At 42.5% G+C, this 27849-nt stretch overlaps 1 pseudogene across 1 annotated transcript; it reads left to right on the plus strand.

The window, feature by feature from the left end:
* The first annotated feature begins 9100 nt into the window (after positions 1-9100).
* On the plus strand, positions 9101-27823 carry LOC144636219 (sacsin-like; annotated as a pseudogene). The gene is made up of 5 exons (XR_013567491.1): positions 9101-9625; positions 11237-11326; positions 12760-12848; positions 13941-14205; positions 14757-27823. The product of XR_013567491.1 is annotated as a sacsin-like (transcript).
* Positions 27824-27849: the final 26 nt, after the last annotated feature.

Here is a 27849-nt window from a genome sequence, read left to right on the forward strand (position 1 = left end):
TACAAAAATTTAAAATCGTTCTCTTTTGTGCAGTAAGACCATTCAAAAACTGACACCCAATTTAAATAAATGATTTGTTCACGAAGTTTTGTGCTCGAGTAACTTTCGAAAGTTGATACACTTAGTGCTTAGGACTATTGAACTAAGACGAAAAGGAAAGGGACCAAAGGGAAACTAAGACGAAAAGGAAAGGGACCAAAGGGAAACTAAGACGAAAAGGAAAGGGACCAAAGGGAAACTAAGACGAAAAGGAAAGGGACCAAAGGGAAACTAAGACGAAAAGGAAAGGGACCAAATAGAAACTAAGACGAAAAAGAAAGGGACCAAAGGGAAACTAAGACGAAAAGGAAAGGGACCAAAGGGAAACTAAGACGAAAAAGAAAGGGACCAAAGGGAAACTAAGACGAAAAGGAAAGGGACCAAAGGGAAACTAAGACGAAAAGGAAAGGGACCAAAGGGAAACTAAGACGAAAAGGAAAGGGACCAAAGAGAAACTAAGACGAAAAAGAAAGGGACCAAAGGGAAACTAAGACGAAAAGGAAAGGGACCAAAGGGAAACTAAGACGAAAAGGAAAGGGACCAAAGAGAAACTAAGACGAAAAAGAAAGGGACCAAAGGGAAACTAAGACGAAAAGGAAAGGGACCAAAGGGAAACTAAGACGAAAAGGAAAGGGACCAAAGGGAAACTAAGACGAAAAGGAAAGGGACCAAAGGGAAACTAAGACGAAAAGGAAAGGGACCAAAGGGAAACTAAGACGAAAAGGAAAGGGACCAAAGGGAAACTAAGACGAAAAGGAAAGGGACCAAAGGGAAACTAAGACGAAAAGGAAAGGGACCAAAGAGAAACTAAGACGAAAAGGAAAAGGACCAAATAGAAACTAAGACGAAAAGGAAAGGGACCAAATAGAAACTAAGACTAAAAGGAAAAGGACCAAAGGGAAACTAAGACGAAAAGGAAAGGGACCAAAGGGAAACTAAGACGAAAAGGAAAGGGACCAAAGGGAAACTAAGACGAAAAGGAAAGGGACCAAATAGAAACTAAGACGAAAAAGAAAGGGACCAAAGGGAAACTAAGACGAAAAGGAAAGGGACCAAAGGGAAACTAAGACGAAAAGGAAAGGGACCAAAGGGAAACTAAGACGAAAAGGAAAGGGACCAAAGAGAAACTAAGACGAAAAAGAAAGGGACCAAAGGGAAACTAAGACGAAAAGGAAAGGGACCAAAGGGAAACTAAGACGAAAAGGAAAGGGACCAAAGGGAAACTAAGACGAAAAGGAAAGGGACCAAAGGGAAACTAAGACGAAAAGGAAAGGGACCAAAGAGAAACTAAGACGAAAAGGAAAAGGACCAAATAGAAACTAAGACGAAAAGGAAAGGGACCAAATAGAAACTAAGACTAAAAGGAAAAGGACCAAATAGAAACTAAGACGAAAAGGAAAGGGACCAAAGGGAAACTAAGACGAAAAGAAAAGGGACCAAAGGGAAACTAAGACGAAAAGGAAAGGGACCAAAGGGAAACTAAGACGAAAAGGAAAAGGACCAAAGGGAAACTAAGACGAAAAGGAAAGGGACCAAAGAGAAACTAAGACGAAAAGGAAGGGGACCAAAGGGAAACTAAGACGAAAAGGAAAGGGACCAAAGAGAAACTAAGACGAAAAAGAAAGGGACCAAAGGGAAACTAAGACGAAAAGGAAAGGGACCAAAGGGAAACTAAGACGAAAAGGAAAGAGACCAAAGGGAAACTAAGACGAAAAGGAAAGGGACCAAAGGGAAACTAAGACGAAAAGGAAAGGGACCAAAGAGAAACTAAGACGAAAAGGAAAAGGACCAAATAGAAACTAAGACGAAAAGGAAAGGGACCAAATAGAAACTAAGACTAAAAGGAAAAGGACCAAATAGAAACTAAGACGAAAAGGAAAGGGACCAAAGGGAAACTAAGACGAAAAGGAAAGGGACCAAAGGGAAACTAAGACGAAAAGGAAAGGGACCAAAGGGAAACTAAGACGAAAAGGAAAAGGACCAAAGGGAAACTAAGACGAAAAGGAAAGGGACCAAAGAGAAACTAAGACGAAAAGGAAAGGGACCAAAGAGAAACTAAGACGAAAAGGAAAGGGACCAAAGGGAAACTAAGACGAAAAGGAAAGGGACCAAAGGGAAACTAAGACGAAAAGGAAAGGGACCAAAGAGAAACTAAGACGAAAAAGAAAGGGACCAAAGGGAAACTAAGACGAAAAGGAAAGGGACCAAAGGGAAACTAAGACGAAAAGGAAAGGGACCAAAGGGAAACTAAGACGAAAAGGAAAGGGACCAAAGGGAAACTAAGACGAAAAGGAAAGGGACCAAAGAGAAACTAAGACGAAAAGGAAAAGGACCAAATAGAAACTAAGACGAAAAGGAAAGGGACCAAATAGAAACTAAGACTAAAAGGAAAAGGACCAAATAGAAACTAAGACGAAAAGGAAAGGGACCAAAGGGAAACTAAGACGAAAAGGAAAGGGACCAAAGGGAAACTAAGACGAAAAGGAAAGGGACCAAAGGGAAACTAAGACGAAAAGGAAAAGGACCAAAGGGAAACTAAGACGAAAAGGAAAGGGACCAAAGAGAAACTAAGACGAAAAGGAAGGGGACCAAAGGGAAACTAAGACGAAAAGGAAAGGGACCAAAGAGAAACTAAGACGAAAAAGAAAGGGACCAAAGGGAAACTAAGACGAAAAGGAAAGGGACCAAAGGGAAACTAAGACGAAAAGGAAAGGGACCAAAGGGAAACTAAGACGAAAAGGAAAGGGACCAAAGGGAAACTAAGACGAAAAGGAAAGGGACCAAAGAGAAACTAAGACGAAAAGGAAAAGGACCAAATAGAAACTAAGACGAAAAGGAAAGGGACCAAATAGAAACTAAGACTAAAAGGAAAAGGACCAAATAGAAACTAAGACGAAAAGGAAAGGGACCAAAGGGAAACTAAGACGAAAAGGAAAGGGACCAAAGGGAAACTAAGACGAAAAGGAAAGGGACCAAAGGGAAACTAAGACGAAAAGGAAAAGGACCAACGGGAAACTAAGACGAAAAGGAAAGGGACCAAAGAGAAACTAAGACGAAAAGGAAAGGGACCAAAGAGAAACTAAGACGAAAAGGAAAGGGACCAAATAGAAACTAAGACGAAAAGGAAAGGGACCAAAGAGAAACTAAGACGAAAAGGAAGGGGACCAAAGGGAAACTAAGACGAAAAGGAAAGGGACCAAAGAGAAACTAAGACGAAAAGGAAAGGGACCAAATAGAAACTAAGACGAAAAGGAAAGGGACCAAAGAGAAACTAAGACGAAAAGGAAGGGGACCAAAGGGAAACTAAGACGAAAAGGAAAGGGACCAAAGAGAAACTAAGACGAAAAGGAAAGGGACCAAAGAGAAACTAAGACGAAAAGGAAAGGGACCAAAGAGAAACTAAGACGAAAAGGAAAGGGACCAAAGAGAAACTAAGACGAAAAAGAAAGGGACCAAAGAGAAACTAAGACGAAAAGGAAAGGGACCAAAGGGAAACTAAGACGAAAAGGAAAGGGACCAAAGGGAAACTAAGACGAAAAGGAAAGGGACCAAAGAGAAACTAAGACGAAAAGGAAAAGGACCAAATAGAAACTAAGACGAAAAGGAAAGGGACCAAATAGAAACTAAGACTAAAAGGAAAAGGACCAAATAGAAACTAAGACGAAAAGGAAAGGGACCAAAGGGAAACTAAGACGAAAAGGAAAGGGACCAAAGGGAAACTAAGACGAAAAGGAAAGGGACCAAATGGAAACTAAGACGAAAAGGAAAAGGACCAAAGGGAAACTAAGACGAAAAGGAAAGGGACCAAAGAGAAACTAAGACGAAAAGGAAAGGGACCAAAGAGAAACTAAGACGAAAAAGAAAGGGACCAAAGGGAAACTAAGACGAAAAGGAAATGGACCAAAGGGAAACTAAGACGAAAAGGAAAGGGACCAAAGAGAAACTAAGACGAAAAAGAAAGGGACCAAAGGAAACTAAGACGAAAAGGAAAGGGACCAAAGGGAAACTAAGACGAAAAGGAAAGGGACCAAAGGGAAACTAAGACGAAAAGGAAAGGGACCAAAGGGAAACTAAGACGAAAAGGAAAGGGACCAAAGAGAAACTAAGACGAAAAGGAAAAGGACCAAATAGAAACTAAGACGAAAAGGAAAGGGACCAAATAGAAACTAAGACTAAAAGGAAAAGGACCAAATAGAAACTAAGACGAAAAGGAAAGGGACCAAAGGGAAACTAAGACGAAAAGGAAAGGGACCAAAGGGAAACTAAGACGAAAAGGAAAGGGACCAAAGGGAAACTAAGACGAAAAGGAAAAGGACCAAAGGGAAACTAAGACGAAAAGGAAAGGGACCAAAGAGAAACTAAGACGAAAAGGAAGGGGACCAAAGGGAAACTAAGACGAAAAGGAAAGGGACCAAAGAGAAACTAAGACGAAAAAGAAAGGGACCAAAGGGAAACTAAGACGAAAAGGAAAGGGACCAAAGGGAAACTAAGACGAAAAGGAAAGGGACCAAAGGGAAACTAAGACGAAAAGGAAAGGGACCAAAGGGAAACTAAGACGAAAAGGAAAGGGACCAAAGAGAAACTAAGACGAAAAGGAAAGGGACCAAAGAGAAACTAAGACGAAAAGGAAAGGGACCAAATAGAAACTAAGACGAAAAGGAAAGGGACCAAAGAGAAACTAAGACGAAAAGGAAGGGGACCAAAGGGAAACTAAGACGAAAAGGAAAGGGACCAAAGAGAAACTAAGACGAAAAGGAAAGGGACCAAATAGAAACTAAGACGAAAAGGAAAGGGACCAAAGAGAAACTAAGACGAAAAGGAAGGGGACCAAAGGGAAACTAAGACGAAAAGGAAAGGGACCAAAGAGAAACTAAGACGAAAAGGAAAGGGACCAAAGAGAAACTAAGACGAAAAGGAAAGGGACCAAAGAGAAACTAAGACGAAAAGGAAAGGGACCAAAGAGAAACTAAGACGAAAAAGAAAGGGACCAAAGAGAAACTAAGACGAAAAGGAAAGGGACCAAAGGGAAACTAAGACGAAAAGGAAAGGGACCAAAGGGAAACTAAGACGAAAAGGAAAGGGACCAAAGAGAAACTAAGACGAAAAGGAAAAGGACCAAATAGAAACTAAGACGAAAAGGAAAGGGATCAAATAGAAACTAAGACTAAAAGGAAAAGGACCAAATAGAAACTAAGACGAAAAGGAAAGGGACCAAAGGGAAACTAAGACGAAAAGGAAAGGGACCAAAGGGAAACTAAGACGAAAAGGAAAAGGACCAAAGGGAAACTAAGACGAAAAGGAAAGGGACCAAAGAGAAACTAAGACGAAAAGGAAAGGGACCAAAGAGAAACTAAGACGAAAAGGAAAGGGACCAAAGGGAAACTAAGACGAAAAGGAAAGGGACCAAAGGGAAACTAAGACGAAAAGGAAAGGGACCAAAGAGAAACTAAGACGAAAAAGAAAGGGACCAAAGGGAAACTAAGACGAAAAGGAAAGGGACCAAAGGGAAACTAAGACGAAAAGGAAAGGGACCAAAGGGAAACTAAGACGAAAAGGAAAGGGACCAAAGGGAAACTAAGACGAAAAGGAAAGGGACCAAAGAGAAACTAAGACGAAAAGGAAAAGGACCAAATAGAAACTAAGACGAAAAGGAAAGGGACCAAATAGAAACTAAGACTAAAAGGAAAAGGACCAAATAGAAACTAAGACGAAAAGGAAAGGGACCAAAGGGAAACTAAGACGAAAAGGAAAGGGACCAAAGGGAAACTAAGACGAAAAGGAAAGGGACCAAAGGGAAACTAAGACGAAAAGGAAAAGGACCAAAGGGAAACTAAGACGAAAAGGAAAGGGACCAAAGAGAAACTAAGACGAAAAGGAAGGGGACCAAAGGGAAACTAAGACGAAAAGGAAAGGGACCAAAGAGAAACTAAGACGAAAAAGAAAGGGACCAAAGGGAAACTAAGACGAAAAGGAAAGGGACCAAAGGGAAACTAAGACGAAAAGGAAAGGGACCAAAGAGAAACTAAGACGAAAAGGAAAGGGACCAAAGGGAAACTAAGACGAAAAGGAAAGGGACCAAAGGGAAACTAAGACGAAAAGGAAAGGGACCAAAGGGAAACTAAGACGAAAAAGAAAGGGACCAAAGGGAAACTAAGACGAAAAGGAAAGGGACCAAAGGGAAACTAAGACGAAAAAGAAAGGGACCAAAGGGAAACTAAGACGAAAAGGAAAGGGACCAAAGAGAAACTAAGACGAAAAAGAAAGGGACCAAAGGGAAACTAAGACGAAAAGGAAAGGGACCAAAGGGAAACTAAGACGAAAAGGAAAGGGACCAAAGAGAAACTAAGACGAAAAGGAAAGGGACCAAAGGGAAACTAAGACGAAAAGGAAAGGGACCAAAGGGAAACTAAGACGAAAAGGAAAGGGACCAAAGAGAAACTAAGACGAAAAGGAAAAGGACCAAATAGAAACTAAGACGAAAAGGAAAGGGACCAAATAGAAACTAAGACTAAAAGGAAAAGGACCAAATAGAAACTAAGACGAAAAGGAAAGGGACCAAAGGGAAACTAAGACGAAAAGGAAAGGGACCAAATAGAAACTAAGACGAAAAGGAAAGGGACCAAAGAGAAACTAAGACGAAAAGGAAAGGGACCAAAGAGAAACTAAGACGAAAAGGAAAGGGACCAAAGAGAAACTAAGACGAAAAGGAAAGGGACCAAAGAGAAACTAAGACGAAAAGGAAAGGGACCAAAGAGAAACTAAGACGAAAAGGAAAGGGACCAAAGAGAAACTAAGACGAAAAGGAAGGGGACCAAATAGAAACTAAGACGAAAAGGAAAGGGACCAAAGAGAAACTAAGACGAAAAGGAAAGGGACCAAAGAGAAACTAAGACGAAAAGGAAAGGGACCAAAGGGAAACTAAGACGAAAAGGAAAGGGACCAAAGGGAAACTAAGACGAAAAGGAAAGGGACCAAAGGGAAACTAAGACGAAAAGGAAAGGGACCAAAGAGAAACTAAGACGAAAAGGAAAAGGACCAAATAGAAACTAAGACGAAAAGGAAAGGGACCAAATAGAAACTAAGACTAAAAGGAAAAGGACCAAATAGAAACTAAGACGAAAAGGAAAGGGACCAAAGGGAAACTAAGACGAAAAGGAAAGGGACCAAATAGAAACTAAGACGAAAAGGAAAGGGACCAAAGAGAAACTAAGACGAAAAGGAAAGGGACCAAAGAGAAACTAAGACGAAAAGGAAAGGGACCAAAGAGAAACTAAGACGAAAAGGAAAGGGACCAAAGAGAAACTAAGACGAAAAGGAAAGGGACCAAAGAGAAATAAGAGGGGGGGAAACTAAGACGAAAAGGAAAGGGACCAAAGGGAAACTAAGACGAAAAGGAAAGGGACCAAAGGGAAACTAAGACGAAAAGGAAAGGGACCAAAGAGAAACTAAGACGAAAAGGAAAAGGACCAAATAGAAACTAAGACGAAAAGGAAAGGGACCAAATAGAAACTAAGACTAAAAGGAAAAGGACCAAATAGAAACTAAGACGAAAAGGAAAGGGACCAAAGGGAAAAAGGAAGGGGGGAAACTAAGACGAAAAGGAAAGGGACCAAAGAGAAACTAAGACGAAAAGGAAAGGGACCAAAGAGAAACTAAGACGAAAAGGAAAGGGACCAAAGAGAAACTAAGACGAAAAGGAAAGGGACCAAAGAGAAACTAAGACGAAAAGGAAGGGGACCAAATAGAAACTAAGACGAAAAGGAAAGGGACCAAAGAGAAACTAAGACGAAAAGGAAAGGGACCAAAGAGAAACTAAGACGAAAAGGAAAGGGACCAAAGGGAAACTAAGACGAAAAGGAAAGGGACCAAAGGGAAACTAAGACGAAAAGGAAAGGGACCAAAGGGAAACTAAGACGAAAAGGAAAGGGACCAAAGAGAAACTAAGACGAAAAGGAAAAGGACCAAATAGAAACTAAGACGAAAAGGAAAGGGACCAAATAGAAACTAAGACTAAAAGGAAAAGGACCAAATAGAAACTAAGACGAAAAGGAAAGGGACCAAAGGGAAACTAAGACGAAAAGGAAAGGGACCAAATAGAAACTAAGACGAAAAGGAAAGGGACCAAAGAGAAACTAAGACGAAAAGGAAAGGGACCAAAGAGAAACTAAGACGAAAAGGAAAGGGACCAAAGAGAAACTAAGACGAAAAGGAAAGGGACCAAAGAGAAACTAAGACGAAAAGGAAAGGGACCAAAGAGAAACTAAGACGAAAAGGAAAGGGACCAAAGAGAAACTAAGACGAAAAGGAAGGGGACCAAATAGAAACTAAGACGAAAAGGAAAGGGACCAAAGAGAAACTAAGACGAAAAGGAAGGGGAACTGATATTAGAGATATTCCATTAAAGGGGCTACGTCACTGGGATTTCACAGATTTTGTGTGAACAGTTCTGGAATTGGTGGTAGGCAACTAAACCCATGAAAAACATCACCTTTGAATAGACCCTTTGCATAAATGGCGTCTTCATTTGAATAACAATACATATACATCCTTAGCCTCACGTTCACGTAAAAAATCCTTTGTTAAAAAACATCCACACGAGGCTAAGGATGTACATAGTATTGTTATTCAAATTTGGGCGCCATTTATGCAAAGGGTCTATACCTAAAGGAAGATGTAGCCTTTATTTGCGGATAGAAATCAAGCTACGGCTATAAATATCGATATTTTGAAGACGCGTAAAAAAAAGTTGATAGGTTAAGCCGTAAGTTTTCAAATTGCAATCCATTTCCATCCGAGCCATCCGCAGCCAATGACCCTTGTTAACAGGTTCAGTGCTCTAATATAGCAATTTTTAATAAAAAAAGGACCTTTATTTTTAGCTTTCCTCCGACAGAAATGTAAATTTTGGCTGTTCAAAAGTCTGGTCAAATCCGGTAATCACATGATTTCCAGAGCAATTTGAAATAAATAAACAAAAGTAAAGGATTACGTGTGCTTATTTTTTCCATGATGCATGCATGCAGGATAAAAACCATGAAAGTTTGCTATTCAAAGGTAAAACGAACGCGATCATGACTTATCAGCGAATATTTACGATGAGAGAACCAATAAGATTTCGGAATTTGCAATGGCACGCGACCCGTGTTTACTAGAATTGCAAAATAAGATTCCCCTGATACGTGTACAAACCGTGTGGAAAATATGATTTTATTTAGGTTGCTGCAATCTAGAATATGATTCCCACTGAAGAGATAATGTAAGAGACTGAATGTGGTGTAAAGGTCAAAAGAGGCTAAATTTTACATAGCGACAGTCATTAATTAAACATGGCGGAAGTTGACATTTCTGGTTCCAAGAATCGAAGTCGCGCTTTCCAAGAATCCATTCTCTCTTCCGGTCATAGTGTAAATATTCCTTTAGTGCGATATAATTGGCCAGATCTGCCATTTTCCGAGAATCCGCCCACGTTTCAAAGAATACTGTAGGTTTCTAGAACGCTGAAGGCAAGAAGTGAATTTTTGCGGCATAAAAAAGCATTCAAGTTGGAAGATTGCAGTGGATGTTACTGTTAACAGCATCATAGAAGGTTAGTGTCGTGTTTGGTTCGTCCTTAAACTTTGCAAAGCGAAATTTTCTTCATATCCAAATTAATACTCACTGAACTTTGGCCCATGTTGCTGCCTACTTAATGAGGTCTGATATTCACAATAATTTGCTTTCTGTGAAACGATCTAGTGGATTTCGAAGACACTTAGTGCACTAATTAAAAGACAGTGGCTCCCCATGATCAGCAGCTGAAATATCCAGGAGGTTGGTACACATTTTCTGAGAAACTGTTTCTAACTTTTGCATATTTCTAAGAATTGAGCTACATGGTTAGATCTGTAAACAAGGCTATACAATCAATTCCTGTCGATTGTTGATTTCACGAACCAAAATTGATCGAAATTGAAGTTCTTTGAGTCTTTTTAGCCTGAGTTTATTGACTGCAAGATCTGCCGGCAGGGCCAAATATTGAGTGAACAACAAAACCTGCCGACAATATTGGCCTTCGAGCGAAGTGATTTGAAGACCTTTCAAGTGTCCGCCGCTGTCGATGGTTAAACTTATAAAATACGAAGGAAAATAAATGACTGCAGTGTCTTTTTAGGGTTAGAATTCCTTAATCAGATTATATTACAGGCACTAATAAAGTGTGTATTTCAGTCACGTTATCTTTATAAAAAATTATGAAATTTTGATTTTTCCGAGGGTTTATTTATTCGATATTTATATTTTCAACGGAATCCTGTGGCCGCTGAAGAGAGAAAAATATAAAATGACATATCTGGTTGAATTTTCTGCCAAACAGCATACAAAAAGTATGAAAATCCTCGCTGTACCGAGACAACCTCTACCGAAACAAGCTACTACCGGGATATTTGAACTCAACTCCATATTTTCCGACTTGTTTAAAATCAATTTATTGTAATTTAGAGAATTTAACAAGCAACTAAAAATTCTGTGGCTTGTGTGACGATAAACACATCGAAACACGGCGATAGTAAATAAATCGACGTGTAAAAGTAACGTTTTTCAAGGGGAAACTAGAAAGTCGGGGTCTGAACTATTGTAATATAGGATCGATAGACCATTCGCGACTTTATTTACGCGCTCGTCGTATCGCCCGGCTGAAAAGGATCTCATTTTCAAACATTAATAGCATGTGGTCTAAACAAAAAAAGCTAATAACTTAGAATACCGGTGACATAAGCGAACAAAGCTTGCATCAGTTAAATAGTCAGAATACGGTACGTTATTAACCTGATATGGTCTGATATATAATTGTTAATCAACTTTCTTCGATCTCTATTTTGGCCGAATAACACCGACGGGAAACCTCATGACATACATGTCTAATTTCAGACCACCTTCTGATCTCAGTTTTGTTTAAGGTTGAAGAAATGAATGGATGATGAATTACGTACACCTGAGTATAGTGAAATACTGCTTTTCAACCCACGAACTGAGTCCTTTGACTGGCGTACATTTGAATCAGCTAGTGTCAGGAACGACAGAGCCGAAGTTTCCTTTGTATGAATCCACGGGCCCTGTCTGTTTACCCATCTAAAATCTGTTCGAAGATTAAACTTTTAAAGAAGCTCATTTCCTTCTGCGATTATTCACTGATTATAGGTTTTATTGCCTTTTTTTACAGCGAGAGAATCAAAATAACGCAGGATCATAGTTTCTACCAAAGCCCGAAGATGCACGAATGAAATCATGGCGGCTCGTCCACGAATTCAAGGTAGGTGGTGGCATTTTTTTATTTGTGCGCCTCTAAAACGTCGTTGAATTATATAAAGTTCGTCAACAATTCTCTGCTATTAATTCGTCGGAGAGTTTTCATTCTGTGGCATTTTGTAGTGGTCAATTTTCATTTGCAATAGATGTAGTGGACATAGCTTTCTCCTCACAGGCCATGATTCCGTAACGAGACACGAATGTTCAGAATGTTATCTCCAGCAGTTTTATATTCATGTCTGAAATTTAAAATGTGAAAATAGTTTGTTTTCGAGTACTTTAAAGACCCACAACTTTTAACTAAGTTAATCAGTTGCCTCGTTCTTACTTTCCTTGTCTTGCTTTAAAGAGAGAATTCATATATAACTGTTCAGATTCAGTTGCGACCAAGTTAATCAATACACAAGGAAGTTGGTCGTTCGCCTTTATAAAAGGGCTGTGAAAAGGCGTTGTGATAATAAAGCAATGATTTTCGCTCTCAATTTGTTTCTTATTCTCCATTGTATTTGAATCCCTCAAGTCAACTGGTACATCCGTGAACCTCATGTTTGCTCGGTAATTTCTGGCTTGATTTTTTGTCATAACTTCTGAATCAGCAACTTTGCTTTCTCTACAAGCATTTATACGGTTAAACGATTTTTTTGGTTCTAACATATCGGACAACTGACTTAAAAGATAAAATATGTTGGTATTAATAGTACAATCTGTAGAGTAGCTTTTAACATAGCTAATATCTCCGAGCATTTCAACAGTACAACGGCACAATGGGCAAAGACCAGAACACAACACCGGGAACTTTGGGCCCTACTCTTTACGATAAGTGTGTGGGTTCTTTTACGTCCCCTGCTGACCATAACACTAAAGATGCAGGAGACGGGGCCTACGGTTTATCGTCCTTATCCGAGAAGACTAGAATATCTAACCATTTGCAGTTGTTATTGGAAAGGCAGAATATTCTCCCCAGTTATTTTAAGACCCTGAGTGTTGTTGGTCCGGTCTGGGACTCGAACCCGAGACCTCCCGCACGGTAGTCCGGCGTAATGTTTTGATAACATTATCCATTTAAAACTGATTCCATTTCGTTCTAATTCCTGGATCCCTATAAAGAGCTTTCGGAGGCACTAGCGAAATAGTTCAAGATAAAATTGAAAAAGCAAGAATACGAAGTAATAACGTGATTGCACAATTTCAAACGTTTTATACGCACGTAGAGAGAAGTTTTAAAGGGAGTAACTCGAAGCTCAGGGTTGCACCTGGGAACAGACGACCATGCAACAATAGGGAGCTAGAACGAACCCTCAACTGACTTTATATTAAAGACAGCATTTCACGATTTTACATAACTATCACTGGTAGAGGGCAAAGGTTTACTATTGTTGACAAAGCTTTCTGACATTTTTTACTATTAAATGTTTCTTTCTCTCTCATGACTGACAGGAAAGTCGTATGGACAAAAGCGACCACCATTAACTCACATTCTACAAAGCATCCTCGAGCGCTACCCAGATGGGGGACAAATCTTAAAGGTATTCAATCATGCCAATAATAAAACACCAAGCTCTCTTCTTATTGAAACAATGTGAAAACTTCGACACTTTCTCAACACGTCCTAATTTAACATTAGTCAATTCATAAGGGAACCTTTTCAGTTATAAGGCTAGTAGAATAGTAAATAACAAACCAAGCCATTACTTTATATAACTAATTTAGCAGGGTTTGTACAGGTCATGAAAAACCTTCAAAGTCATGGAATTTTAGAATTTCATTTTCCTGGCCTGGAAAGTCATGGAATTTAAGTTTGGCTCATGGAGAGTCGTGGAAAGTGGTATTGATTGTGCGAAATAAATTAGGCAGGTTTTTTGTTACGAAAAGGGTAAAAATGTACCCAAATTACGATAATTTATGAAAATTCCCAAGAAAAATGGTCAAATTTAGATCATAGAAAACTTTGAAAAGTCATGGAAAAGGTCATGGAATTTCAAATGCTCAAAAGAGTACGAACCCTTACCAATGTGAACACTTCCACATTTTTCAAACAAATGTACTGATTACTTATCAATTCATAGGGGAACCTTTTCAGTTTTATGGCTAGTAGGACTGAAGCTAACGGAGGATTGAGGTGGCTTCACTTTGAAACGAAAGCCTTTGTGCTTTTCATAAATGTGTATAATTTTATAATACCATGGTCATAGGGTTGTGATCCCAATCATTTCATGGCGAAAGTTTACACCGTGAAAGGCTTGGCTTCATTTCTTAGTACACAAATTCTCTGCATTTAATTTAAATCCACTATTTCTGAAAAAGATGTCCAAAACTTCCAAATACTATTCATACTTCACATTTCATTTAAGAATGAACTGTCCGTGTTTAAAATTTCTATCCTTTATCCTTTATTCAAACTTTTCAAAGCTATAATATTTTTTTGTTGTTCATTCTTTCCAAGACAAGGAAAATGGGGGCGACAAGGACAGCCAAATAATCAACTCAGGCCCACAGCCGCACAAGAGACGATGAACTTCCAATACGACCCTCGCGTCGTTAAAAAGGAAGTACGGGTAGTTGCTAATAAGCAAATAATTTTGTCTCCAGTCCGATTGACTCTCGTGTCTATGTCCTAGGAAATTATTCAGAATGCAGATGACGCAGGGGCATCAAAGGTATCGTTCCTTCTTGATTCGCGCCCAAGCTTCTACGGAAAGGATTCACTGTACGCGCACAGCCTTGCTCAGTTCCAGGGTCCTGCGTTATACGCACAGAACAATGCTCTCTTCGAGGAAAGCGACTGGGAAAACCTGGAGAGGCTAATGAGAAGCAGCAAGAAAGATGACCCGTTGAAAGTGGGCCGTTTTGGAATAGGCTTCAACTCAGTTTATCATATGACAGGTAAGACCCTTAAAAGAATGCAATTGCAACTGGGATTTTATCTCGAAGGCTTTTGTGAAAACATTCCGTTACTTTCGAGAACATGTTTTAGTCTGGGCAAGTTCTGAAAAAGGTTGTTTAAGGGAAACTGTTTTTTTATAGTCCAGCTGATTGTCACGTAAGCTTGTCGCCAACATGGTACGTCATGTTGCTTGCCAGCATCTCTACCGAAAACCGCAGGCTCAATCCTCAAGGCAGGAGCTTCTTGTTCCCGCTGCTGAACTGTTAGTTGTGAATCGTAGACTGAACACGTTCCTCGTTAAACGCAGTAAAGATCGAGAGACATCGTTTGTTTAAATGAAGCAGTGGCTCACATTCCTAAAAATAAATTGATCCTAAAGAAAGGACTCGGCTAAACTGCCATATTGTAGTGTTTGCTGAGGTTTTGAGTTGCTTGTCGGATTTGTGCCAGAGCCGCCAGCGAAAAACATTCAACTCACCAGCCTGTTAATGCATCTGTTAAAGTGGAAGAGACCGATACTGAGCAGTAACCTTTTCGTTAAATTATTTAGATCTTCCAAGCATCGTAAGTGGAGACGCTATAGCATTCCTTGATCCACATGAAACACACTTTGGAAGGAGCGATACAGGCCAACAATTTTCTCTCGAGGACCAACTGCTTCACGAATACCCAGACCAGTTCATGCCTTACGAAGATGTTTTGGACTGTAAGATATCAACACAGTTTTACAACGGCACTCTGTTTCGCTTCCCGCTGCGAGATACGGCGTCCGATTTATCCAGAAAGACGTACACCGCGGAGAAAGTTCGAAAACTGTTCGAAGCACTGAAGAAAGAAGCCTCAGTCATTCTTCTTTTCTTGAAGAACATCGAAGAAATAGGTCTGTTTGAGACTGATGAAAGAAATGTTAAGAGACACGTCTTTACCGTGCGGTTGAGTGACAGCTGCAGGCAAGAGGTTCGACAACAGAAGAAAGCCCTTTTGACACAAGTGGAGTTGTTAAGCAAAGGAGCAATTCCAAGCACACACCTTTCTTTGCGCTTAGGTGTTGAAGAAATAGATGCAAACGGTACAAGGGTGGAAAACAAATGGCTGGTTTACCATCAAGTCGATGCCCGAGATTTGAATCTAAAATCTTTGTCGTCAGATTTGGGCCTTCTGCCGTGGGTGGGGTTCGCTACACCGTTGAATGAGTCCCAACGCCAAGCTCTTTCATCGACTGGAGGAAGGATCTTCTGCTTCTTGCCACTACCACCAGACGCTGATTCCAAAACTGGCTTTCCAGTTCATGTTCATGGCTACTTTGGCCTAACCGACAATCGACGTGGTCTCAAATGGCCTGGACTAGACTGCCAGGATGATCCAACCGCTGAATGGAATGTCTCGCTGGTTAACCATGTCGCAAGTCAAGCTTACGCTAATATGCTGCTCGCTCTAAAAGAAACCAGTGATTGTGCAACTAAAGCAGAATTGGTTTACAGGTCCTGGCCAAACCTTCAAGAAGTAGAGGCACATTGGAAAGACATGCTGAAGCCCATGTTTTCGATTGTAATGAAGAGTAATGTTTTTTGGACCCCTTCAAATGGTGGTCGGTGGGTCGCTCTTCAAGAGGCACGCCTTGACAGAATACTAAGTAAATTTCCAAACGCCACTGGTGAAGTTAGAGATGTGGTTCTGGCAACATTAACGCAAGCGAATGAGCCTATTGTCATCCTTCCAAGCCACGTGATGAAAGTAATTGATACGTATACGCCAGTACCCACAAAAAGCATCACTCCTGCCTACTTAAGAAGCCTGTTAAAAAAGAAGCAGCAGGGATCTTGGAAGGTAGCAAATGTGCCAAGGGAGAAGAAGCTTAAGCTGCTTGACTTTGCTCTAGAAGACAAGAATCTGCACGACATGCAGGGTGTCCCTCTACTGCCCCTTGTAAACGGAAGCTTTGTTGATTTTCGTTCACTTCAGTACAGCCGCGATCCTAACGCTGCTGTGTACGTTTCATCGGCTATCCATCCGCGTTCCCTATTCCACAACATGGACAGTAAGTTCTTCGACAACAAGGATCAATCTCGAGCGCTTAAATACTTGACAGAGGCTGCTTCTGATGCAAGCAATCCACAAATTGTCCATCCCATGCAACTCGTTAAACTCAACAAAGTCATCGCACTTAATCTTCTACGACAGATGCTTCCATCGCAGTGGTCTACCGCAGATCATTTGGTTTCTTGGAATCCAGGCAGAAACGGGCATCCGCCAGAATCCTGGTTGACGTATGTATGGAAATGGATCCAAAATGTTTTCCCATCTGATCTCTCCCCTTTTCAAGACTTCCCCCTCATTCCTCACGCATGTGCCGGAAGTCGAAGCCTAGTGAAGCTGAAGACATCGAGCTTGGCTATTAGACAGCACGACCAGGGTCTATCTTTACAGCCAGTCATTGTCTCTTTGCTTGGAAAAATGGGCTGCATCGTTCTGGCAAACGTTCCACCTTACGTACATCACAACGCTTTACACAAGTACATTGCCTCTCCCAACCCTCAGGGCGTCCTTAAAGTCTTTTTAGCGCTAGGCCAGGGCAGATGTGTTGCAGCGATGTCCAACTGTTCACCAGAAGAGAAACGCGCACTACGAAACTTTCTGTCTTCAGCGTCTTTCAGTGGTGAACAAAAAAGCCTGTTGTTGAACTTGCCCATCTTTGACGCAGCGGACGGGACATCTTTCATTGCTGTAGTAGAAGGATATCAAGTCCGTTCGGTTTCTCCGTATGGTTTCCAGCTACCTCAGTCCCTGCCAGTACCTAATGCTTCCAGAATCATATCGCTGAAAGATCACGAATCGTTGACTCTACTGCAAAGGCTTGGAACCTCAGTGACGACACCAACAGCCTTCCTGACTTCCATTGTTTTTAGTGGTATACAGAGCAGCTTCTACAGCAACCAGCAAATTTCTACTTTGATGTGCTGGGTTCTTAGACAATACTACAGTTTCTGTAATCAAGATGGCTCGTTCCCTACATCACTTAGACTGCTGCCCTTTGTCATTACCCGGGGTAACAAGGTGGTCACTCCCTGTAATGTTCTCGATCCAAAACAACCAATTCTGCTACAACTTTTTGAAGGCGAAAACGACAAGTTTCCGCATGAAGACTTCGTCAAAGATGAAATCCTCCAGCCTCTTCGACAACTTGGAATGAGATGTGGTCCAAATGCAGAGGATATTATGGACGTTGCAAAAACATTGTGCAGTTTCCCTGTTGATGTGGCATCGCGTAAATCATCAGCACTGTTGCAGTTTCTCGACACAAACCCGCACTTACTCGAGTCAGACAAGGACTTGGTTCAAGCTCTAATGAAAGAGAGGTGGGTCCAACGAATGCAAAATCGCCCCTCTTCCTATCCTGGTGTCATGCCTTGGTTCTCAGGTCAAGGTCATTTTTTCAAACCGTCTGAAGTGCTAAGCCAGTCTAAAGCCAATCTGGCAGGAGCATCAGTGCCTCTTGTCTCCAAGCCATGCAGTCGTGCACTTGAGACTGTTTTCGGTTGGAACAAGTCACCTGCTGTCCACCACCTAATGGCACAGCTTCGTTCTGCGTGCTCTGTGCCATTAAATGGCATGCATGGAGGAATACGTATCATTTTCAAGCAATTTTGAAAGAGATCTACAAAGAAGCATCCAACAATGGTACTTTCATTAACACAATAAGGCAAGAAGTCAGCTTTCCTGCGTGGATCTGGCACGGAAACGGATTTACTTCGCCATCCAAGATGGCATTTGTGTCACCCTGCAAATTCGACTTGAAGCCTTACCTTTATACAGTTCCACGAGACCTACAGGCCTTCCGTTTCTTCTTCCAACAATGTGGTGTTCGGGAAGCATTTAACGAGGCAGACCTGCTGGATGTTCTGGCAATGATAAAGAAGAAGCATGACACTCGCAGTGACTTGAAAAGAGATGTAGCCGATGACCGCAAATTGTCATGCGATATTCTCCAATGGACAGTAAGAGATGGAAAGCCACTGAATTCCGATCTTCGCAAAAAACTGCTCGTTCCAGTCATGACCTGGGATAACACCTTAAAGCTGGTTCCATGTAACGAGTGCACATTCTGTGACGCGACTTGGTTGAGGAAAGGAGGTTCAGAACTTCCAATCACAAACCAGTTTCCCATGATCCACGAGACCATATCGACGAAAACCGCTGAGCTTCTGGGTGTCCCACCTATAAGCACGCGTGTTGCGTGTGCAGAGGCATTAGGCATCGAACAAACGGGTCCTCACGAGCCAATTACCACAAGGCTTAAAAATATTCTGAACGAGTACAAGGAAGGAGTTGGTGTTTTCCGAGAACTGGTACAGAATGCAGACGATGCTGGTGCAACTGAGGTGCGGTTTGTTCTCGACTGGCGCAGTCATCCAACTGAAATGCTGTTGTCACCAGGAATGGCGGATTGTCAAGGCCCTGCCCTGTTAGTGTACAACAATGCGATTTTTACAGACGACGATTTGAAGAACATATCGAAGTTAGCAGGTGCAACAAAAAAAGAAGACCTTGAGAAGATCGGTCGCTTTGGACTTGGCTTCAGTTCCGTTTACCACTTCACCGATGTTCCAAGTTTCATTAGCAGAAGTTATGCCGTGTTCTTTGATCCACACACAACACACCTTGGGGCGCACATACAAGACACCTCAAAGCCTGGAATCAAGATAGATCTGGCGGTCAATCCAGCCAGTTTACACTGCTTTCCCCACCAATTTCAACCCTACAACGGCCTGTTTGGATGTGACACGACCAGCAACCCAGACAAGTTTCATTTTCAAGGAACTCTGTTTAGATTTGCCTTCCGCACAAAGAGAGGAGAAATTAGTGATAAGATCTACAACAGACAAGAGATTAAATCCCTTGTGCATTCTTTTCAAGAATCTTCATCAAGCCTACTTTTGTTTACACAGAATGTTAAAAAGGTAACTTTCCTTGAGGTGGAGAAGAATTCCATTGATCCAAGAAACCCGAAACGCCTGTTTGAGATGTGCAAGGAAACAGCGAATGAACCTCAACCAGGTCAACCTCTGGTAGAGACCACATTTCTCCAATCATGCGCAGAATGGACAAGAAGATCCTCCAGTCAGAACATCTCCACGAAAAAGGAGCCACCTCCCAAGCTATCACAGGTGATATCAGTGTCTTCAAAAATCGGTGATAAGAATGGCGAAGGAAGTCAAGAAACCTGCTCCTGGCGTATAACATCTTGCCTTGGAACTGGCGGATCCTTTCAGCTGGCAACAAGTGAAGAAGGTAAAAAACAGGGACTCTTGTCTGCTTCAGGAATAGCAGGGAAAATTTCCTCCAACAACGGCAAAGATGGCTGCTTAAGCCCAAAGGCTGTACCTGGCGAAGTGTTTTGTTTCCTTCCCCTGAGCATACCAACTGGGCTGCCAGTACATGTGAACGGTTACTTTGCAGTCACATCAAACCGCCGAGGTATCTGGGAAGGTACTACCGCTGATGTTGATCGGCAGCCTTTAGAAGTGCGATGGAACACAACCCTCATGGAAGATGCAGTATGCCAGGCTTATATTCAGCTTCTTGAAGACATGATGCGTATGCAGAAGCAAGGAGAGATTCCGTCATACGATTGTTTCTCACTTTGGCCAAACCCAGAGACACTTCAGTCATCTGCATGGGTACCACTTACAACGAGTGTTTATCAACAAATCGCCAAGTCTGAACTTCCATTGGTTCGTATAGGAGAGGAGTGGCATCCAGTAACCGGTTGCATCTATCAAGATGCAAAGTTACAAGAACTTCCAGAAAGCGAAAAAGTCCTAGAAATGCTTGATTACAGAGTAGTGCAACTCCCAAACTTTGCAAGAAAAGGCTTTAAACAGGCTGGATGTATTGAAATGATCGAAAAGCAAACGATGACTCAGCAGAAGTTTCTGGAGGAGGTCTTTTTCCCGAACATTATGACTCTGCCTGGTAACGTACGGGACCCCATTGTGTGTCACCTGCTAGACCAATGCCTTCAAGGGCATTCAAAACCTCAATCAGATCATCTTTTAACCCTTTACAAGTCTTTGCTTTCAACCAAACGTTGCATCCCTTGCGGGCCGGAAGAGGGGGATTTGGCATCCCCCAAGGAACTTATATCCCCTAGAAGTGCAGCTGCGACTCTGTTCTCAGTAGATGAAAAGAGATTCCCGGTTGGCACGCGTTACCTTACCAGAGAGCGCCTTCTCATGCTTGAAAACCTGGGTATGGCATCAAATATCCTTGACTGGAAGACCCTGCTTGAGCGAGCAAACTCGGTGCCATTGCTCTGTAGAAAAGCTGAACAAGATGCTCGGAAAAGAGTTGCTCATCTTGTCAAGTATATCAACGATCATCTTGACGAACTTGGTCCGCCCACAGAATGGATGAAATCAGAGTTAATGGAAGTAAGCATGTTTCCATTTTTAAACAAACCGGCAAACTACACCATGCCATGGAAAGGTGCAGATGAAATCACAAATGGGAACGTTATGCTTCCGGCAGAAGAAATGTATGGTGATGAATTCAAGTTTGTTGCAGGGTCGTCAAGACCAATCCTTGACGAAAGCGAGGACCTTGGTTGTGGAAAACTCAACAAGGAAACACGCGATCTTTTTGGCTTCAACTCTCGTAAACCATCAGTCCAAGAAGTTCTTGACCAGTTGGACCACGCTATACGACAAGCAACCGTGTACTCGCCCGTTGAATCCGACAGTTTTGAAGATGTTTTCCACAATATATATGACTACGTACAAGATCGTTTTTTGATATCAGATGACGAGGGCATCATCGAGGAGTTGAAGGAAAGACGTTGGATACAAGCCCATGGAAAATGTCTCTCGTCCAACCAACTCGCTTTCGAATGGAAAAGATCCGGCGAGCCTTACCTTTACGAGGTACCAACGACTCTCACAAGGAAATATCGTCGCCTGTTCCAAGCTACAGGAGTCAAAGAATGTTTCTCTACTGAAGACGTCATCCATACCCTTCACAAGCTCAGTGAGGACAAATGTGGGAAGTGCTTATCTGAGGCGGAATTTAAAGTGTCAAAATCGTTGATCGACGAGCTCTTGGAAGCTCCAGAGCACTTGCTTCAGAAAGAAAATGGCCAGATTCCTCTACCGGACCACAACCTGTTTTTACAGCCCGCTGCAAAACTAGCCATTAATGATGCACCGTGGGTGAAAGAAAGAACCGGTACCGCCTATGTTCACGAGCATGTGTCCATCCATCTTGCACACAAGCTGGGAGCAATTGACATTCGTACAAAGAAACTGGCTGACAAAACACGTCTAATTGGAAAGCCATTCGGCCAGCATGAAGAGCTTACTGATCGTTTGAAAGGTATTTTGAAAGCCTATCCATGTGACGTTGGGATCCTGAAAGAGCTTGTCCAGAACGCTGACGACGCAGGTGCTACTGAGTTGCACTTCATTTACGACCCTCGCAACCATCCCACGGAACGGCTTTTAAGTGACAACTGGAAGGAACTACAAGGACCTGCCCTGTGCGTTTACAACGACCGGCCATTCTCAGAGAAAGATTTAGAAGGCATACAGAGGCTCGGAATTGGAAGCAAAACGGAAGATCCAACGAAGACCGGACAGTACGGGATTGGTTTTAACGCTGTGTACCACCTAACCGATTGTCCAAGTTTTATCTCCAATGGTGACACGCTTTGTATTCTTGACCCTCATTGTAGCTTTGCTCCAGGAGCAACGGAAGTTCGTCCAGGGCGTCTTATCGAACCAATTGGTGAAGAGGAACGATCCGACTACCGGGATATATTTCCTGGTTATCTTGAAGACTTTTTTGATTTAACATCTGCAACTATCTTCCGCTTCCCCCTTAGAAATGAGCACATGTCGCAACAAAATCTTTAATATCTCAAGAGCAGGTTTCCCATGCAAAGATGATGAGCTTCATGAACGTTTTTACCCATGAAGCAAAGGAAATTCTTCTGTTTTTGAACCACGTGAAGAAAATAACACTCTCTAGGAAGTTAAAGACGGCCAGCTAAAGACGATCTACTCGGTGTCTGCACATTTAACAGATGAAGACGATGCAAAGCGAGTACGAAACTTTCCAACCACATCAAGACCTCCAAGGCCTTAAAAACGAATGAGATTGATTGGCTTGGCATTACATACCCGCTATTTGTCGAGGACGAAAGGTACGAGAAGAGAAATGGCTTATTCATCAAAGTGTTGGTCTCCAGGCAAGCGAAAGAAAGTGACGAAATTCCAGATGGCCGAAGTTATGGTCTGCTACCTCGGGGTGGAATAGCAGCAAAGGTGGCTGAGACGTCGAAGCTTTCATTATACCAGTCCAGGAAGAATAAAGAACCTAGACACAAGGCCTTTTGTTTTTTGCCGTTGCCATTAAGTACAGGACTTCCAGTTCATATCAATGGTCATTTCTATCTGGATTCCGCACGGCGAAACTTGTGGCGCGATGAAAAAGAAGAAGGATTTGGGAGCAAATGGAACCGTTTTATTATTACCAAGGTTTTGGCCCAAGCGTACGTCTCAATGATGTTAGTGGCACGGGGACTCCTGCCTGGGTTTAAAAACTCAGAGGTCGCTTGCTTTTCACCAAAGAGTACAGTCTTCATGACGGAATGGAATGGTATGAAAGCCTCTTTCCGCATTTTAATTCTGTCGAAAGCCAGTGGACAGTTCTTGCTACGGCAGTATTTCAGATGATTTGCAGCAATGATGAGAGGTTACTGCCGATGACCAAGAAAACATTCAGTGAAACGTTGGAAACATTTGAAGTTGCCTGATCAAACGTCTGATGAAACTGGTCGTGATGGGGTGACTCAGTGTTTCTGGTTGCCTCCTTCGCAAGGTTTTTTTAACACTATGATGACTGGTAGCGAATCCGAGATCCGACTAATGAAAATCCTCTTGAAGGTGGGCTTCAAGCTTCTGTACTCTCCAGGTCCCAGCAGATACTTTGTACTCTTCAACGACTTCAAGAAAGCAGGCACAAGCGTAAGAGAGATAACACCAAAAGTAGTTGTTCAGTTTCTTAAAGATCATCCAAGCAATATCGGCAAACTACCTTGTCCTGGTTAACAAGACAGCTCTCGGTTCTGTGTTGGGTGTACTTTTACTCCTCGGCTACTGCATGAAGTCTTTAACCTTTCCAGCTGAAATGTTTGGAGTGCCTTTGCTATTGACTGAAGATGAAGTTCTTAGGCGTTTTCGGAAGGATAACCAAGTGTTCCTAAGCCTTTTTGCCGATTTGGTACCAAATCAACGCTCTCAATTTATCCACAACAAACTGGCTAAACCTTTACTCAAGATCGAGAAGGAAATCTTTGAGGCGGGTGAAGGTGTCCTCAAGAAATTTGACATCTGTGCATTAGCCTCGCTCCTACCAAGTACTACAAATGGCGGCTGGTGTGAAACAAATACTCTAATTCCGTGGGATTTAGATAAAGGGCCGTCCAAAAACTGGCTGCAGCGACTGTGGGAGTTCTTATTCAAGATCCACAGAAAGGACCCGGAGACCTTTTCGCTTGACCCTTTACGAAACTGGCCCATCATTCCAACCCAATCCGGAAAGTTAGCTCCAGTTTCTAAAGGCAAAGTGATCCTCGACTTGACCGCTTCAGAATCCTGGTCGCCCGGCCAAAAACGTGTTGTTACCTTGTTGAAGAAACTTGAATGTCATGAAGTTGATGCAAAGCTCATCACTCGTGATGGCAGGTGGGATGTTTCACCCATACTCAAACAGTACCTTTCCTACCCCAACTCTTCACAGGACATTCTCAGAGTGTTGGACCACCTGATGAATGAAGCCGATATCTCCGGTTGTCTTTCCGAGGATGAAATGATCTCAGTGCTGCAGTTCCTTCAAGACGACGTAACATCCCTAAAACAGAACCAATCATTTAAATCGATCGTCAAACGACTGCCGTTTTTCAAGACCTTCCACGGAACATTTGTCCACCTTGATACTATTGGTTCAGTCTACGTCATCCCAGCAGGTTTACCAATTGACGAGTCAGATGTCTGGATGACAGGAAACAACTGTGTCTTCTTAGCACCCGCGCCCAAGCTGGACCGTCTGTACAAGGAACTTCTAGGCGTTGGCGATAAAACACATGTAGATTGCTACATCAATTTTATTTTCCCACAGTTTCCACATCTCAAACAAACAACACGTATGCTGCACCTTCAACACGTCAGACGACATTTACTGCTACCATACAGCAGAGAAGTCCAACACTCCAGAGTCCTTAACGCTCTGAAAACTTTGGCATTTATTCCAGACGCGAATGGAACACCGCGAACTGCTTCGCATTTTTATGACCCGGGAGTGAAGGTCTTTGCAGTTATGTTACCACGTGAAGCAAAGCCTCCAGAGCCATTTAACGAGGAATCTGGCTGGTTGGATCTCCTTCGCGAAATTGGCCTAGGACAGGAAGTCAGCAAAGACAAGTTTCTGAAGTTTTCTAGCGAAGTGGCAGTGCAAGCAGAAAACATGAACAAGCAAAAGTACAGTGAACTGGAAAAGAAGTCATCGACGTTCTTGTTACACACCTGTTAAACGAAAAGTCCCTGCAAGATGTTCGGTATCTTCGAAAACTCTCCACAATAAAGTTCGTGGCCACTGTCAAAGAGCTAGCGACGAACTAAGTCTTTCTCTTCACAGACAGCATCCTTGGTTCATGACAAAGTCAAGAGGAAGTTATTCCATTTAGTCACTTTCAAGGTTCAATACCAGACACCCGTGAAAGGCTGGCTTGGACGACTGTCTGTCTTCTGCCGTGTTACTGGGCTATTCCAAAACCTAAGCTGCCAAAACTTGCAAACCTTGGGGTCCTCGAAGAAGCCGTCTTTTGATCAGGTCATTGCTCATGTTATCAAACTGTCGCAAAGCCTCTTAAAGTATGGCGATCGAGAACAACCTGAATCCAAAGCGTCGCAAACTTTTGAGTCGAATTATGACTGCAGTTTACGAGTTTCTTCAACGTGTGAGCAAGTGGTTGCCAGAAGAGGGACTCCTTTGATTCATGTTCACAAGTGTGCGATAAAGTTTGTAAGAGACTTTCTGAAATTCCTTGTATTCTCGTTGAAGGTGGGCGCGTGTTTGTCCGTGGTGACCAGCTAGCATTTGATCTTGAAGAGGAACTACCACCATACCTTTATAAAGTTCCCCGAGAATATGGACTTTTTGAGCACTTGTTCAAACGCCTTGGAGCGATGGAGAAGGCAACCCCTATACAGTTTGCTAAACTTCTAAGTCGTCTCAAAGAGTCATGTAAAGATAAAAAGATGCATGCTAATGAACTAAATGTCGCAAAACATGCCGTGTTCGGTCTCTTTTATACTCTAAAGGCCATACAAGACCGCAAAGGTGAGGAGACTCAGCAGGACAACCCTCTGGCTTCAGATCGAAACTCTTTACCTTCCAAACAACAAACAAGAGCTTCAACCCTCTTTAAATTTGGTCCTGTGTGATTGCCCCCAGTTTAGGTATCGTATGTCCACATGCGATGTTCGATTTCCTCGATGCACTTTACAAATACAAGTTAACGTTTGCAACCTCTCGCCAAATTGTCGACCTTTTGCCAGTTCACTTAAAGACGAAGTCCTTGTCATCATTGGTGAGGGAAGAACTTCATCCTGAGTGCAGAGATAAGAAGTGCCGGGCTGACATGGAGAAGAAATGCCAGGCTACAAATCACCTCCGTCAGATATTGTTTTCCCCTGAGCTTGTAGATGGAATATTGAGAATCTTGAAGTTCCAGTTTGATAAAGCTAAACTGACAGAGGATGTCCGAAACGACGTTCGAAGTTTTCAAAAGGAGCTAAGGATGAGTTGCATGGAAGTGCTGTCCACCGAGTTAGTTGAAAATGGATCAAATACCCCAATTTCTGACAGTCGAAGATCAAAGCACAGTGATTGTTTTGTGGAGCAAGAGGAAAATGGCAGAAAGCACATATTCATCAAACACGGCGCGGATCCTAGCGAAGTACGCTAAGTTCTATGTAAAGAGATAGACCAGCTGACGGGATGCTACATTGATAAGGAGAGCTGGTTGCATTTGGGGGCTATTCTAGACTGCAAGTCTCCTGATAGCATTTCCTCCATACTGGACAACGCTGGAGTGTCTCAAGACGTGGAAGCAAATGACACGCCACGCCTGGAACCTGACCTTGGCTCGGAGATTCCTGAAGAACTCCACGCCCTTCTCGAACAGTACGACGACTTCTATTTTCGAACAGGAGAATTTGTTGCATTTGAAAGAGAAGACTCGACCGACGAGGAACCAAAGTACATCTATGCACAGATCATCCGTAAGATTCAAACCCAACATCCTGCTAAACCCAAAAAGGATAGGACGAAGAGGAAGCAGAAAGGTGAGAGCAACCTTCTTAGCAGATACCTTATTGACATCGGCCAAGAAAAGAAAGAGGTGGATGTGTTGGATCTCTACAAGATAAAACGCCCGCAACAGATTCATGACGAGGATGACGATGAGATGGAGGAAGAATCTGTTTCAGACTCGACGGAACTTGTGCCTTACGCTGGAGGTAGTGGGGAAAGTGCAGGAGGAGCTAGAGCGGGATCGTCAACAAAGGCCGAAACCCCCAAACCTAGGACGTTGGAAAATGCCTTAAGAGAAGTGAAGAAAGCTTTAGCCGAAATTTGGAAACTTCCAGAAGACAAACGAACAAAGGCAATTAAACGTCTTTACCTTCGATGGCACCCTGACAAGAACATGGACATGCAAGAGATTGCAAATGAAGTTATGAAGTTCATACAAAACGAAGTTGAAAAGTTCTCAAAAGGAGGATCAGCAAGCCGCGAGGAAGGCTATGCAAGGGCACAACCAGATTTTTCCGACTTTTTCAGGCAGTGGCATCATAGTGCTCGAAGGCAGCGCTCAAGCTACGAGAACTTCCGTCGCCACAACCCAGGATTCACCGGGTTTGCATCATACTCAAGGCCCGGGTCAAGGAGACGGTACACTGGACCCGACGCGCGCTTGTCTAAGATGTGGATACGTCAAAGCAGAGAAGATCTTCGCTCCGTTGAACATCTCTTGGCAGCCCGAGATCCGATGTACTTCCTTGTCTGCTTCCAGTGTCATCAAGTTGCAGAGAAATCTCTCAAAGCCGCATTATACGCCTTCTCAGGAATCGCAGACAGGCAGCTAAATAGCCACGACTTGGTTGAACTGGCCCATGATCTGTCGTTGCTGCCAGGAGCCCCTGATGTCACTTCACTGGTGGCCAGGCTGTCCGACTACTATGATACCACAAGGTACCCCGACAAACACGTGCCAGCTAAGGTCCCTGCTGACGTGTTCCAAGATTTTCAGCAAGCTCAGGAGGCGTTCAAACTGGCCAAAGACGTGTTAGCTAAAATAGAGCCATTCGTAGGTGTTTGAGTGACCAGTAATACTTATGACTGTTCAGCTGCAATCAAGTCGCAAAAAGACGAAGTGTTTAAAATAGAACAGTTGCATCTATGACTTTTGAAGCTGCATTCGAGTCACAAAAAGTAACTCGAAAATCACCCAAGCTGTATCATTAGTTTTGATTTTTTTTTATCCTACGAGAAACGACTTCATGTAGCAATTTTGTCAATACATCCCT

This window comes from Oculina patagonica, chromosome 13, assembly GCF_052425735.1.
Source record: "Oculina patagonica isolate OP01 chromosome 13, crgOcupat, whole genome shotgun sequence".
In the NCBI taxonomy this organism is placed as follows: domain Eukaryota; kingdom Metazoa; phylum Cnidaria; class Anthozoa; order Scleractinia; family Oculinidae; genus Oculina; species Oculina patagonica.